The 16,496-nt window shown below is 44.8% G+C and overlaps 1 long non-coding RNA gene across 1 annotated transcript; it reads right to left on the bottom strand.

The window, feature by feature from the left end:
* Positions 1-983: 983 nt before the first annotated feature.
* On the bottom strand, positions 984-15,337 carry LOC129381584 (uncharacterized). The gene is made up of 2 exons (XR_008609767.2): positions 12,798-15,337; positions 984-2,608 (listed from the first exon to the last, which is right to left on the bottom strand). It is a non-coding gene; the product is annotated as an uncharacterized lncRNA (long non-coding RNA).
* Positions 15,338-16,496: the final 1,159 nt, after the last annotated feature.

Genomic DNA, 16,496 nt, shown 5'->3' with positions numbered 1-16,496 from the left:
TCGTACTCTTCGGGTCAGCTCCGAACTTCTTCTGGCGGGCATCTCTTACTGCCAAGGTCTGCTCCGCACTTCCCACAAAAGCAACAGGTATCCACCCTCTTAGGATACCCGGGGGATAGCGAGAGGAAATAGTGTGCACCATGACACAAAACTCCCTCTTATCCGCCACATTCCGGCGGCCGAGAGCACAACTGGGTGCCGGAACTCCCAGTTCCGCCAGCCAGCTGCACGGCGACGTAGATCCCAGGGGGTCACCTGTGTCGTTGTGCCGACGTCCGCACCGCCTTCAATCCGCGCACTGGCCATGCGTACGCCGGTACTACGATGCAGGAGGTCCCTTGGGGTCCGAGACCCAGCCTTAACGGTCCACCTCGAACCTTCATGGATGGCACTTCGAGCCCCGCCATCGCTGCCTTTTTTTTTTTTCAGCGATGCAAGCACCGGGATTCGAACTGCCGTCCTGAAGGATACGAGATCAACACTCAAGCCGCTCGACTACCGGAACGGCACATCAAACGCTGTTTATTTGTTCACCAGTAGCTTGGCCAGCTGGGCCGTTAGCGCGGCCTACACTTTCGCAGTTGCTTCTGCTGACGACATAAGACACGCCCCGTTCCCGCGCTGGCACGCACTCACGCCATATGCTCATGCGCGCATAACGCGGTCAGCCGCGTTGGCTGCGCCGCGACGCTTGACTCTGCGTCCACTTTGCAGCGGCGTAGTGTAAGTGCGTATTACATTTGAATCCGTAACCAGGATCGGTAGCGCTTTGGCGTGCGGTTTTCCGACTGTTCATTCGCTTTTATGAGCAGACCCACGTCTCTGTCACTAATCAACCGGCAACTAAATTAATTATGCTGGCGCGTCTCTACGTCCAAAGAGAACTGTACAGGGCAATGTAAGTACGGATGATTTTTTTGTAGGTAGTGAACGCACCATACATGATGCATCATTCATGAGAAAAACGAAGTGACACTTCACACTCAGGGCGTTAATTGACAGCAAGTTTATTTCCAAGTTTGCGAACGTTCTTACAGGAGGTAAATCATTTCCCTGGGCGTGCAAAATGCATACACAAATTAAATCGAGGGGGACACTGTCGAACCAATCTTCTCCCCATTTAGTTTTAGTCCACATGCGCGCACATGTCGCAATGACGACGAAAGTACAATGAAGTGATTTTTCACAGGAAGAAAAATGACATCGAATTCATTGTGCGTGCTTGAATTCATCGAATTCAAGCACGCACGTCAATGTTGTCGCTGACAGGGAAACGAAAAGTTTGGAACGTCTTAGTGGAGACTCGGAAGTTCTGAAGAACGTCCGTAAGAGCAGAAAGGCGGTAGATGCATTAGAGAGATCTTATTTCTAGAGGCAGAATGTTTGGAACTGCTCTAAGGAAGCTTTTGGCTAAGCACTGTGCACAGCCATTCGTTCGAAAAGAAAGTGAATGTGGAGTGCCCGCGAAAAGTACGCGGAAAGACTGCAGAATGGAGGGATAAGTACATGCGACTTTGAAGTGGCTCTTCCGTCCTATGCGGCGATTGCGAAGCTTGCGCAAAACGCCAGTTGCACGAGTCTTTTCCATCTACACGATCAATACCCAGACGCCAGTTGAAAGGCATGCGTCGTCCCTAAATTTTTTTTTTACACGCACTCAACCTGTGGTATGACTCTAAGGTGCACTATGAACATTTTACGAGGCCGCTGGTTGCTGAAGGTTTCGAATACTTACTTTGCAGAGTGTGCTGTTCGAATCATGCAACAACAGTACTGGCATGTATTTAACCCTGTAATGGCCAACCACAGGTCTACATAATTAGCACTACAGTTAGGAATTACATTACTAAGCTATTCACAACTTACACACGGCTCCAACTAATTAATATTAGCTATTTCTTTTTCTCGCGCGCAAATTTGTACTTAGAACGCTGAATTGCGCAGTACACAGAAAGTGAATTATGTATTACAGGGTTAAATAGTCTTGAACCACCTTGTTGGCTTGGTGAAAAAAACATAGTACGGGAATACTATACGCTGCTGTGAACATCTCAGCTAAATTTTGCAGTCGCGCATGGTTTTACGTTCAGAGCTATTTTACTCCATGCAGCAACCATCCAATCCTTGTCTTTCCTCTGCCAACTCGGTAAGCCGCTGTATTGTCGGTGCTCTATTCCGATGACCTGCCCCAAACTATCCTTAGGCTACCCATAATCTGCCCCGTAAACACTTGTAGTTAGTTCGACTCCGGGTACGTGAAGCGTGAGTTGTTTTGCACGGCATGGGCGTTACACGTCGCCATCGTCGTCGTCGTCTTTTGGCCTTCTGGCCTGCGGTGTTTTCAGACTTTATTTTTGTGTATGTGTGAACACGCGTTTGTCGTAATTTTCAGCAATTGTGCGAATCGCCAAGTCATCGTGACGGTGAATGTGACCGCTCGGACGCAGGTTCGAAACCTGACGTTTGAGCTGAACCTCTCCAGTCTGGGTCAGCAGCTGTTCGGCTGTCTCGCAGCAAGTTGCTTCCCATCGAAGGATTGTCGTCCGAAGTCCGTGGTGGGAAGATCCTCGCCATCATCGCCACGTCCGGTGAGCCCGCTGCTCTGGAACTGTAACAAAAGAAATTGAGAGGGCTCACATCTCCTTCAGGCAGAAATAAACGCTTGCAGCGTGTTTTCGTCAGTTTTCAGTAATTTGCACACCGTTAGATGAACAGTCGGTGCGACGGAGCGGGAAGACGAAATTTACGGACCCCGTTTCCTAGCTCCGCTAACGTAGCATCTAACCAAGGTATAGTACAATTTATTTATTTATTTATTTATTTATTTATTTATTTATTTATTTATTTATAGTACGTTACCGGCTCCTCATCGGAGCAAGATGTAAGGGGGCCTTCACATTCTTGGTGAGAAGATATAATGACAAGTACAGAAAAAAAGAACTTCATACATAGGTATCGTAAAATACAAAGTGACAGTCAAATATATAACGCATCATAAAATGCGAATAAGCACGAACATAACCCCATTTAAGCCATCTACTAAAAATAAGGATCACCATGTTCTTCGTCGAGCGACGACACAAATAATAGAGTTCACATAAACTAGACAAATGGACATTATCTAAACTTTCGAACGCCATAACCTTCTCGGGCGAGAGCGCATGCATCTAGTTGGCTTTAGATTTCAAGAGCGCAGCACAACGCGCGTGCTATGTGCGGGACAATTCTAGCCAGAAAATATAGGCCATTTTATGGCTCGCCTTATTAATAGCAAACAACTTCGAAAATGTCAAATATCCGCCTGTCATTGTCACGCGCCTGCTTTGTGAAGGCAGCCGAAGTGTGTCAAAAGCACAAGTCCAAGTAACGAATCGTCACAGTATCTTAATTCTCATCCAGAAACGAGTGCTTTTTGTCTCCTCCCGCTTCGAAACGCACATCAAGCTAGATTGACTAAACCTTTTATATCGAGTCTCGAAATGCCATACTGTTAACATGAGGGTCTAATCTTTGAGAATGGGCTAAAACTACCTTTCACATTTGAATCACTGTAACATCACCATATATGGAAACATGTCCAGGAAATGCCTGGTAATGTAACGGGATGGAATCGAATTGCTATTAGCCAGTTTTTAAGCATGTAGTAGTAGTCCCTAGTTGCAGCCGCGAAGCAACTGACCACGGCGGCGGTCAGATCTGTGACGCTGCAGAGGGCGCTAAGAATACCTGGCTCCGGACAGGCCGCCATTGGAATCTGAACCTGGCAACGTTTAACGTTAGAACGCTATCTAGTGAGGCGAGTCTAGCAGTGTTATTGGAGGAATTAGAGGGTAGTAAATGGGATATAATAGGGCTCAGTGAGGTTAGGAGGACAAAAGAAGCATATACAGTGCTAAAAAGCGGGCATGTACTGTGTTACCGGGGCATAGCGGAGAGACGAGAACTAGGAGTCGGATTCCTGATTAATAAGGAAATAGCTGGTAACATACAGGAATTCTATAGCATTAACGAGAGGGTGGCATGTCTTGTTGTGAAACTTAATAAGAGGTACAAATTGAAGGTGGTACAAGTCTATGCCCCTACATGCAGTCATGATGACCAGGAAGTCGAAAGCTTCTATGAAGACGTAGAATCGGCGATGGGTAAAGTCAAAACAAAATACACTATACTGATGGGCGACTTCAATGCCAGGGTAGGCAAGAAGCAGGCTGGAGACAAGTCAGTGGGGGAATATGGCATAGGCTCTAGGAATAGCAGAGGAGAATTATTAGTAGAGTTTGCAGAACAGAATAATATGCGGATAATGAATACCTTTTTCCGCAAGCGCGTTAGTCGAAAGTGGACGTGGAGGAGCCCGAATGGTGAGACCAGAAATGAAATCGACTTCATACTCTGCGCGAACCCTGGCATCATTCAAGATGTAGACGTGCTCGGCAAGGTACGCTGCAGTGACCATAGGATGGTAAGAACTCGAATTAGCCTAGACTTGAGGAGGGAACGAAAGAAACTGGTACACAAGAAGCCAATCAATGAGTTAGCGGTAAGAGGGAAACTAGAGGAATTCCGGATCAAGCTACAGAACAGGTATTCGGCTTTAACTCAGGAAGAGGACCTTAGTGTTGAAGCAATGAACGACAATCTCATGGGCATCATTAAGGAGTGCGCAATAGAAGTCGGTGGTAACGCCGTTAGACAGGAAACCAGTAAGCTATCGCAGGAGACGAAAGATCTGATCAAGAAACGCCAATGTATGAAAGCCTCTAATCCTACAGTTAGAATAGAACTGGCAGAACTTTCTAAGTTAATCAACAAGCGTAAGACAGCGGACATAAGGAACTATAATATGGGTAGAAATGAACAGGCTCTCAGGAACGGAGGAAGCCTAAAAACAGTGAAGAAGAAACTAGGAATAGGCAAGAATCAGATGTGTGCGTAAAGAGACAAAGCCGGCAATATCGTTACTAATATGGATGAGATAGTTCAAGTGGCTGAGGAGTTCTATAGAGATTTATACAGTACCAGTGGCACCCACGACGATAGTGGAAGAGAGAATAGCCTAGAGGAATTTGAAATCCCACAGGTAACGCCAGAAGAAGTAAAGAAAGCCTTAGGAGCTATGCAAAGGGGGAAGGCAGCTGGGGAGGATCAGGTAACAGCAGATTTGTTGAAGGATGGTGGTAAGATTGTTCTAGAGAAACTGGCCACCCTGTATACGCAATGCCTCATAACCTCCAGCGTACCGGAATCTTGGAAGAACGCTAACATAATCCTAATCCATAAGAAAGGGGACGCCAAAGACATGAAAAATTATAGACCGATCAGCTTACTGTCCGTTGCCTACAAAGTATTTACTAAGGTAATCGCAAATAGAATCAGCAACACCTTAGCCTTCTGTCAACCAAAGGACCAGGCAGGATTTCGTAAAGGCTACTCAACAATAGACCATATTCACACTATCAATCAAGTGCTAGAGAAATGTGCAGAATATAACCAACCCTTATATATAGCTTTCATTGTTTACGAGAAAGCGTTTGATTCAGTCGAAACCTCAGCAGTCATGGAGGCATTACGGAATCAGGGTGTAGATGAGCCATATGTAAAAATACTGGAAGATCTCTATAGCGGCTCCACAGCCACCGTAGTCCTCCACAAAGAAAGCAACAAAATCCCTATAAAGAAAGGCGTCAGACAGGGAGATACGATATCTCCAATGCTATTCACAGCATGTTTACAGGAGGTATTCAGAGGCCTGGAGTGGGAAGAATTGGGGATAAAAGTTGATGGAGAATACCTTAGCAACTTGCGATTCGCTGATGATATTGCCTTGCTTAGTAACTCAGGAGACCAATAGCAATGCATGCTCACTGACCTGGAGAGGCAAAGCAGAAGGGTGGGTCTGAAAATTAATCTGCAGAAAACTAAAGTATTGTTTAACAGTCTCGGAAGAGAACAGCAGTTTACGATGGGTATCGAAGCACTGGAAGTGGTAAGGGAATACATCTACTTAGGGCAGGTAGTGACCACGGATCCGGATCATGAGACTGAAATAACCAGAAGAATAAGAATGGGTTGGGGTGCGTTTGGCAGGCATTCTCAAATCATGAACAGCAGGTTGCCACTATCCCTCAAAAGGAAAGTGTACAACAGCTGTGTGTTACCAGTACTCACATATGGGGCAGAAACCTGGAGGCTTACGAAAAGGGTTCTGCTGAAATTGAGGACGACGCAACGAGCTATGGAAAGAAGAATGATGGGTGCAACGTTAAGGGATAAGAAAAGAGCAGATTGGGTGAGGCAACAAACGCGGGTAAACGACATCTTAGTTGAAATCAAGAAAAAGAAATGGGCATGGGCCGGACATGTAATGAGGATGGAAGATAACCGATGGTAACTAAGAGTTACGGACTGGATTCCAAGGGTAGGGAAGCGTAGCAGGGGGCGGCAGAAAGTTAGGTGGGCGGATGACATTAAGACGTTTGCAGGGACAACATGGCCACAATTAGTACATGACCGGGGTAGTTGGAGAAGTATGGGAGAGGCCTTTGCCCTGCAGTGGGCGTAACTAGGCTGATGATGATGATGAGTAGTCCCTAGTTTAGTTAGGGGCAGAATACACGAATTTGCTGAAACTGCTGTTAGTGCAAAAAACAACCGTATAGCCCCTTAGAACATGCCCGCTGCCAATTCTAAATTCGCAAAAGAGCTATAACTGGACGCAACTATCAATAGTTCTGCAAATGCACGTATAGTAACACTCATTTAGGCGAATATTGCATAAAGTTATGAAAACAGTTTCACGCGTAAACAACATAAGCCAATAGCCCATTCAAATGAGTGCACCACCCGGTTGTTAGACGCCTAAAAAGCTGTAACTAGGCTCACATAAGAAATAGTAGCAGATGCAAATATCGAGACACCAAGTTAGGGGAAGAATACATGAATTTACGAAAACTGCTGTTACTGCAACGAACATAACCATGTAGCCCCTGTAGGGGTTGGAGGACGGACGTCGGGATGAAACAAAACTTGGGGGGGGGGGGGGGTTTATTTTACATTATATACAGAGAGGTGAGAGTCAAGTAACAGTCCTACAGTCATTACGGGCCGGCAGCAACTCGGACGCTGCGGCCCGCGGCAAGAAGTTCAAGAGAGGTGAATCAGGGGAATGCTCTGGTCTCTCTGGAATGCTTCTTTTAAACCCTTCGAGGACTGGAAGTCGCGTCATGTTCGGCCAATGAGAGAGTCCGCTCAGATGACGCCATTTTCGGCCAATGGTTGGCGCCCGTGCCGCGGTGCCACACCAGGCGGCTCCCGGCGGTCTTGCCTTCTGACCTGCAATGCGCTCTTCAAAGGCGGAGAAGGGGCCACATTGTCCGAGGGCTCACCTGCTCCCGGCGGTACGGCTCCGCTGTGGTAGCAAATGCCTTCTTCAAAGGCGAAGAAGGGGGACCCACTTTGCTTCCAACAGTGCCGGGCTATCCCCTCGCTTTCTGGAAGAGTCAAGCAGAGAATAGCTACCGGCGGCATACGAACTTGTTGGCACGTGAACTTGTTGGCTCGAGCGCTCGTCTGGAATGTGCTGCGATTCGATGTGGTCCGGGGGAAATCGAAGTAGGCGCAGGAAACAGCTCCATATCTAACACCCCTTAGAACATCCCCGCTGCCAATTCTAAATTCGCTAAAGAGCTGTAACTGGACGCAGCTAAGAATAGTTCTGCAAATGCACGTATAGTAGCACTCATTTAGGCGAATATTACATAAAGTTATGAAAACTGTTTCACGCGTAAGGAACGTAGGCCACATATCAAATAAGCCCATTCAAATGCGTGCACCGCCCGGTTGTTAGACGCCTAAAAAGCTGTAACTAGGCTCACATACCAAATAGTAGCAGATGCAAACATCGAGACTCCATGTTAGGGGAAGAACACACGAATTTGCGAAAACTGCTGTTAGAGCAAAAAACATAACCCTATAGCCCCTTAGAACATCCCCACTGACAATTCTAACTTCACTAAAGAGCTGTAACTGCACGCAGCTAAGAATAGTTCTGCAAATGCACGTATAGTAGCACTCATTTAGGCGAATATTGCATAAATTTATGAAAACTGTTTCACGCGTAAAGAACGTAGGCCACATACCAAATAAGCCCATTCAAATGAGTGCACCACCCGGTTGTTAGACGCCTAAAAAGCTGTAACTAGGCTCACATAAAAATAGTAGCAGTTGCAAACATCGAGACACCATGTTAGGGGAAGAACACACGAATTTGCGAGAACTGCTGTTAGTGCTACGAACATAACACTGTAGCCCCTTAGAACATCCCCGCTGCCAATTCTCACTTTGCTAAAGAGCTGTAACTGCACGCAGCTAAGAATAGTTCTGCAAATGCACGTATAGTAACACTCATTTAGGCGAATATTGCATAAAGTTATGAAATCTGTTTCACGCATAAAGAACGTAAGCCACATACCAAATAAGCCCATTCAAAGGAGTGCACCGCCCGGTTGTTAGACGCCTAAAAAGCTGTAACTAGGCTCACATACCAAATAGTAGCAGATGCAAACATCGAGACACCATGTTAGGGGAAGAACACACGGATTTGCGAGAACTGCTGTTAGTGCTACGAACATAACACTGTAGCCCCTTAGAACATCCCCGCTGCCAATTCTCACTTTGCTAAAGAGCTGTAACTGCACGCAGTTAAGAATAGTTCTGCAAATGCACGTATAGTAGCAATCATTTAGGAGAATATTGCATAAAGTTATGAAAACTGTTTCACGTGTAAAGAACGTAGGCCACATACCAAATAAGCCCATTCAAATGAGTGCACCGCCCGGTTGTTAGACGCCTAAAAAGCTGTAACTAGGCTCACATAACAAAAGTAGCAGTTGCAAACGTCGAGACACCATGTTAGGGGAAGAACACACGAATTTGCGAGAACTGCTGTTAGTGCTACGAACATAACACTGTAGCCCCTTAGAACATCCCCGCTGCCAATTCTCACTTTGCTAAAGAGCTGTAACTGGACGCAGCTAAGAATGGTTCTGCAAGTGCACGTATAGTAGCAATCATTTAGGAGAATATTGCATAAAGTTATGAAAACTGTTTCACGTGTAAAGAACGTAGGCGACATACCAAATAAGCCCATTCAAATGAGTGCACCGTCCGGTTGTTAGACGCCTAAAAAGCTGTAACTAGGCTCACATAACAAAAGTAGCAGTTGCAAACATCGAGACACCATGTTAGGGGAAGAACACACGAATTTGCGAAAACTGCTGTTAGTGCTACGAACATAACACTGTAGCCCCTTAGAACATCCCCGCTGCCAATTCTCACTTTGCTAAAGAGCTGTAACTGCACGCAGCTAAGAATAGTTCTGCAAATGCACGTATAGTAGCAATCATTTAGGAGAATATTGCATAAAGTTATGAAAACTGTTTCACGCGTAAATAACGTAGGCCACATACCAAATAAGCCCATTCAAATGAGTGCACCGTCCGGTTGTTAGACGCCTAAAAAGCTGTAACTAGGCTCACATAACAAAAGTAGCAGTTGCAAACATCGAGACACCATGTTAGGGGAAGAACACACGAACTTGCGAGAACTGCTGTTAGTGCTACGAACATAACACTGTAGCCCCTTAGAACATCCCCGCTGCCAATTCTCACTTTGCTAAAGAGCTGTAACTGCACGCAGCTAAGAATAGTTCTGCAAATGCACGTATAGTAGCAATCATTTAGGAGAATATTGCATAAAGTTATGAAAACTGTTTCACGTGTAAAGAACGTAGGCGACATACCAAATAAGCCCATTCAAATGAGTGCACCGTCCGGTTGTTAGACGCCTAAAAAGCTGTAACTAGGCTCACATAACAAAAGTAGCAGTTGCAAACATCGAGACACCATGTTAGGGGAAGAACACACGAATTTGCGAGAACTGCTGTTAGTGCTACGAACATAACACTGTAGCCCCTTAGAACATCCCCGCTGCCAATTCTCACTTTGCTAAAGAGCTGTAACTGCACGCAGCTAAGAATAGTTCTGCAAATGCACGTATAGTAGCAATCATTTAGGAGAATATTGCATAAAGTTATGAAAACTGTTTCACGCGTAAATAACGTAGGCCACATACCAAATAAGCCCATTCAAATGAGTGCACCGTCCGGTTGTTAGACGCCTAAAAAGCTGTAACTAGGCTCACATAACAAAAGTAGCAGTTGCAAACATCGAGACACCATGTTAGGGGAAGAACACACGAACTTGCGAGAACTGCTGTTAGTGCTACGAACATAACACTGTAGCCCCTTAGAACATCCCCGCTGCCAATTCTCACTTTGCTAAAGAGCTGTAACTGCACGCAGCTAAGAATAGTTCTGCAAATGCACGTATAGTAGCAATCATTTAGGAGAATATTGCATAAAGTTATGAAATCTGTTTCACGCGTAAAGAACGTAGGCCACATACCAAATAAGCCCATTCAAATGAGTGCACCGCCCGGTTGTTAGACGCCTAAAAAGCTGTAACTAGGCTCACATACCAAATAGCAGCAGATGCAAACATCGAGACACCATGTTAGGGGAAGAACAGATGAATTTGCGATAACTGCTGTTAGTGCAAAAAACATAACCCTATAGCCCCTTAGAACATCCCCACTAACAATTCTAACTTCGATAAAGAGCTGTAACTTAAACCTAACAGCTTAAAACCTAACAAATAATTCTAGGCTAATTGAGCTTTTCCTAAAACAACATACGATTGTATTTCTTTTTGTACGAATGTAAATGTGCGGACCAAAGTAGTTGGAACACGGGAGCTGCGGCCGACCGCATTTGAATGTCCAATGCCCTCTCGCAGCCTAAAAAGCTGCTAGAGGGCATTGGGATTGAAACACATGAGCAGTCACCATTCTTTTATTCACTAATGTGGCGCTCCGAAATGGCCTGTGGCCTGCGAGCATAGAGTTTCTCACCATATTACCTAGAGTGGAATCTGGCCCTGCTGCGCTGTGGTATGCATGGGAATGCTGGTATATTGTGACTTAGGATTGGCATCGTTCTCGGAGAGACAGGCAAGCACCGCTCCGTCTGTCACAGGGATTCATTTTCTACTAAAACTGCACGTAAAAGCTGTTTTGGCTTTATCATCAGACAAAAACATGTTTTGTTTAATTATGAGAAATTGTTATTGCATGTACATTTATATAATACGTAAAATGTATCAGCGGTCCGCTAAAGTTGGAGGACAGACGACAAGATTCGCGCTCGCTTTGAAACAGTTTGTCGTCTGTTCTTGCTTTCCTTCGCTTGGTCATGCATTGTAGGTGAGTAAAGATGTAATATGCGTGAATGGAAACATTTTATGAAGATTTTACTTTAAGAACGCGTTATTTGTGTAGCCATATCCACGTTTTAGACGAAGCTTCTTACAACGCCAGCCAACACGAGCCTCGCAGACACATATACCGTCATTCCCATGACGGCACGGAGCCCCTTAAGAAACTTAAGATTTCCCTGTAGGTGTTATAGTGAGAAACTCTATGCCTGCGAGTATGCGTAATCCAATTTATTGTTTTTCCTTTAGGCTGCTAGAGGGCATCGTGATGCAGTTCAACCGCGGGTGCCAGCTCCCGTGTTCCAGTTACTTTTGTTCGCACCTGTACTCCATGGCCAGGAGTGAACGTAAACAATTTGTTTTATTTTCTTTGATGTGAAAGTATGTTCCGGAATTACATAGTTAAGTGGCGAGACTTTGCTTGTATATAATATGTTTTAGGAAGCAAATCTGGCCAGATGGGGAGAGGCGAGGTGCACGATATTTCTTACAGTTCCTGCGCAAGAGTTGAAATACATAAACAATGTGGTGAAACGACGACTCGCTAAGAGCGACATACCTTTAACTAACAAATTAACCAGCAAATTTGTACGACATCTAAGACAGTTTACGACAGTCGTACGACCATTATACAACATATCATACGACCAGTGAGCGAAGTACGTAGACAAGATTGATTTCACTGCGGGGCTTCTGGAGTGATAATTGCAGCCATCACTCGCCGTGGTTGCTTAATGGCTACGGTGTTGGGTCGCGGGATCGAATTCCTGCCACGGTGGCCGCATTTCGATGGGGGCGAAATGCGAAAACACCAGCGTACTTAGATTTAGCTGCACGTTAGAGAACCTCAGGTGGTCCAAATTTCGGCAGTCCCTGCTACGGCGTCCCTTATGATCAGACAGTGGTTTATGCACGTAAAACCCCATAATTTTTTTTTTAATTGTAGCCATTCAGCCGGCGCATCTGGCACAGCAAGACAAGACGATCGTGTGCTCGTAACTGAAAGTGAATCGGAGAGCAGCACCGCATACATGATGCGAACGAAGGATATTCACGCTATATTGCAATTAACTTTCACTTGTCAGGCAGCGCACATCTGCTATTTTCTTCGTACCGTGTTCTTCACGCGCTAATTAAGTTCTGGTTAAGTTCTAATTAACTGGTTAAGTTCCAGCTCACCCAGTTTGCCATTTCGCCAGTTTGCAATTTTTTCATAGTGATAGCATCAGTCATGTCAGATAACTGTGGCATCGCTAGTTATAAATTTTTATTTGATTATATTTTCATAAACATAACGAAAATGTTTTACAGCCTCTTGCTCGCACTTCATTGCTAAGAATAACGAGAAGCATTGGTGTATTCGAGTTAGGTGTAGGTGAAATCGTTTTATATGTCATTACTTTGGCAGAGAGAGAAACACAAACGGAAAGATTACGACACTACACGTCACGTCTTCGATGCGCTCACCTTGCTTGTTTGACTCGTGCAGTCGGCCCCCGTGCTGCTTCCCCCGCTTGACACGGTGATGACGCACGAAAGGCCTGCATCGTCTTCGTCCCACAGATGCGTGCAGGACACGAACACGTCGATCTCGCGCCGCTCGTTGCCGGCACCAATGAAACAGAAGACAGCGCACACGTATGTGAGAAGCACGGGGAAAGAGGTGAGGACAAGAAACCTTAAGCAAATATGTGCACCATAAGAAAGCGAGCTTAGCACAGAGCCAGAAACGCTTTCGGCCGTATACGCGCACAGATCAGATCAGGTGTGATCATCTCCGAAAGTGATCCCCCTAGAAGTGATCACCCCAGATGTTGCTTCCGAACCCCTGGCCGTCCGCGCCTCGATGATAGTGATTCACCTATGTAGTCCAATATACAGCAACGCCAACGGAAACGCAAAAGTACCGGCCGTGGTGTTTTGCGGCAAGACATTAATAGACTAATGGGGAGTAAATGAGGGACAGCTATAAAAAGAAACAGGCAAACGTAAGCGAAGCACACGGACACAGCGCTAACTCCCAAAAAAATGAATCATTATGGAAAAGGAGAGGTTAAATAGCATGTCTCATCAGAGGGGGAAAGGAAAACGAAAGCGTCACAACTGTAGGTTATGCAGAAGGGTCTAAACCATCGACTCCATGATACTGTGATTCCCTAAGTGACAGCACAGGCAGTGACATGCGCTACTAGCGCATGACAAACCCAACAGCCGTATGTTTCTTACTTCATCTCTCTCGTCTGAATTCATTCCTAGGAATACGCAACATTTGCCTTTCTTTTGTCTTTCGGCGATTGCTGTAAGTCTGATAACATTTTGCTCACACCCATTCTACCTTTACTTAACGCAGCGCGCAGTTTTCCCTACGTTATCTCTGACGATTCATTGTCAAATGTCATAGATTATACCTATGCCCATGCAACGTAAGCAGTGCGGTGCTTGAGATGAGCTTCTTCATAAGGATGAAATCTTCGTTGTAGCCTTACCATGGCTTTGGTACCCAAGTCACCACACGTATATCAATGCGCAGCGCAATCTTTTTTTTTCTCTTACGAGCTTTGGTGTTACAAGTAAGATATGGTCTCTATGGTAAGACCCAGTAGACAAAATAGAATAGTAAGCTTGAATATTAATAGTCAGAAGACTAAGGTAATGTTAAGTTGCAGAGCAATAGAATCCGAATTCGCGATTGGGAGTCAGCCTCAAGAATCGGTTAACGAAAACGTACGTCAAGGGCAATCTGTCAAAGGCAGTCGTGATCATGGGAAGAAAATTTACCGGAAAATAAAATCGGCTGGAAGGCATACGACACGCATTACGAAATCATGACCGGCAGCTTACCGGTATATTTGAAACGTGTACAATAATGGTTTTCTGTGGGTGCTAACATATTGAGCAGAAACTTTATGACCAACAAAGAACCTTGAGATGAAAATGTTCGACCTCTCGTTCAGAGACAGGAAGACAGCGAAGTGTATTGTTGTGGCTAGCCGTTATTCTAGTTGACATTAGGAGGAAAAGCTGGAGCTGGGCGGGCCATGCAATGCGTAGGGCTGATGACCGGTGGTTTGGAAGTGATATTTGTTATATAGTGATATTAGTTATATTTGTTATATCAACTGCCCCCATATGCACAGTTATTAAAAGCATATTTCCCCCTTACCACCAGAAGTATGCTTTAGCGTAAAGTCCACTTCATCTTTGTATGCATTCTGACAGGATGCTGTACATTCATGCAGGCATGTTCATGCAGACTTAGACAAAGAACATATTTTTCAAATGAGAACGATTTATTTACAAAACAAAAAAAGTGTGCAGCATAGTTTCACTGTAGGTGCTTTACACAGAATGAGGAGTTATTTACCAAGCTCTGACAGTAAATAGTAAAAGACAAGCTGCAGCAGAAAATACAAACGCAGATAGGCAGTGTTCGCGCTAACAGCTTTTAAAATGTAAAACAAGCATAACTCATGAACTTGCATGAACTTTATATGGTTGTGATCAACAAAAGTTGGGCCTCTCAGTTCGTCGCTTTATCGTTCAATAAAAATGTTTCCTTTATAAACCAAATTATATCAAATAATAGATAAGTATAATATCAGAAACAGAACACGCATACGTCACAAGCTTACTTTAACGTCCCATATTCTATATATAGGTTATCTAACGAAGAGCTTAGGCAGCAAAGTGCTTGCAGCTAATGAAAAGATAGCTATCCATGACTAGCGTCAAAAAAGAAAGAATGAAAGTGCTGCAAGAAAATGTACGTATTTGAACTGCGAGCCAAGCAACATAAAAAATCTTGTCCTGCGGAGTAGCATTTGGGTGAACGCAGAGGGATGCGAGGGAAGTTTATGTGTACGCACTGCCAATAAGAAAGAAGAAAAGAGCCTTTTCAAATATGGATTTCATTTTGACATAATTGCTTCGTCATCACCAGCACAGGAGATATCCTTCGCATATCTTCAGAGTTATTTGTCCTGATGACTCTTGAACCTCTAGGCCATCGTCGCACCTGGAAGGAAAAAGAAATTCCACTCAGTGTTAGACAATTTCCGAAACTCGTTCACTTAGGACTATGTTTTGTTGGATTAGCTTGTCTTTTACTATTTACCGTCAGAGCTTGGTATACAATTCCTTATTCCGTGTAAGGAGTAGGGATTTTGCACGAAACAGGTCTGAGTGTTAACCGTAAACTTCTGAGGCCGCGAGGTAATGATACGAGGTCTTTTATGCGACTGCACTCATTGTGGTGGGGCTAGAAAGCCAAACTTGACTGCACTTAATTGCAGCTTGCTGGGGGAGAGAATCATTGTCCAGGCTGTGCTAAACACCCTTGCGTTGCCCTGCTACTTGACATGCGGGCTTCTGCTAGAGTGTGCTGAATCGCATTGACGTGCTCACATTTATTCCTTTTATTTTAAATATCGTCTTCCCTGTTTACTTTCATTCCCTTTGCACCCTTTCGCCAGCATAGAGTAGGCCGTTTGTATTTACACTGGTTAACCTGCCTGTCTTACTATCTTTCTTCCTCCTTCCCCTAAGAGCATGCGTCAGCATTATAAAACTGATCAACCAACACGCCCAGCTATCCATCCTAACATAAAACTAGGTGTCAATGATTTACCGCATAAAGCATAGCATTCTATTCCAGACACTTCACATGTACATAACTCAGAAGAAGTTGTGAACAACATGCGAATGTGACCGAGCTTTGGAGTTACAGCACTTTACTTGAAGTTTACTGGCACTCTTAGCACCAAAGTCCATCCCAACCTAAAACCTTTATACAGTGAGCGCATACGTAGTGTAAACAAGGTGTTCAAGCCATGAGAATAGGTGAATACACGTAGTGCTCTGAGCAAGCAAATAAAGCAAGCAAACTAATTCATCCACATTGACAGCTGGCCCTCAGGGGTACTAATTTATATCTCTTACACTTACTGGCATTCAGCTGCACTTGTATACCTTTACACTCGCCTAAACTAAATCGGTGACTTCCTACTCTTGTGAAATCAGCAGAATTTCGTAAGAGGGCGTTTGAGTATGTGTCTACCTGTAGTGATAATACCGCGCGTGCAAGTGCTTCAATGTCACCCGCATGCGAGCAATATTGTAAACGCTTGTCTCTTTCTGTGCCCCACCCCACTTTTCTGCTAACAAAAT

Source organism: Dermacentor andersoni, chromosome 11 (genome assembly GCF_023375885.2).
Source record: "Dermacentor andersoni chromosome 11, qqDerAnde1_hic_scaffold, whole genome shotgun sequence".
NCBI lineage: Eukaryota > Metazoa > Arthropoda > Arachnida > Ixodida > Ixodidae > Dermacentor > Dermacentor andersoni.
Note: the sequence above shows the minus strand (reverse complement) of the source record. Positions and strands in the feature narration are given on the sequence as shown.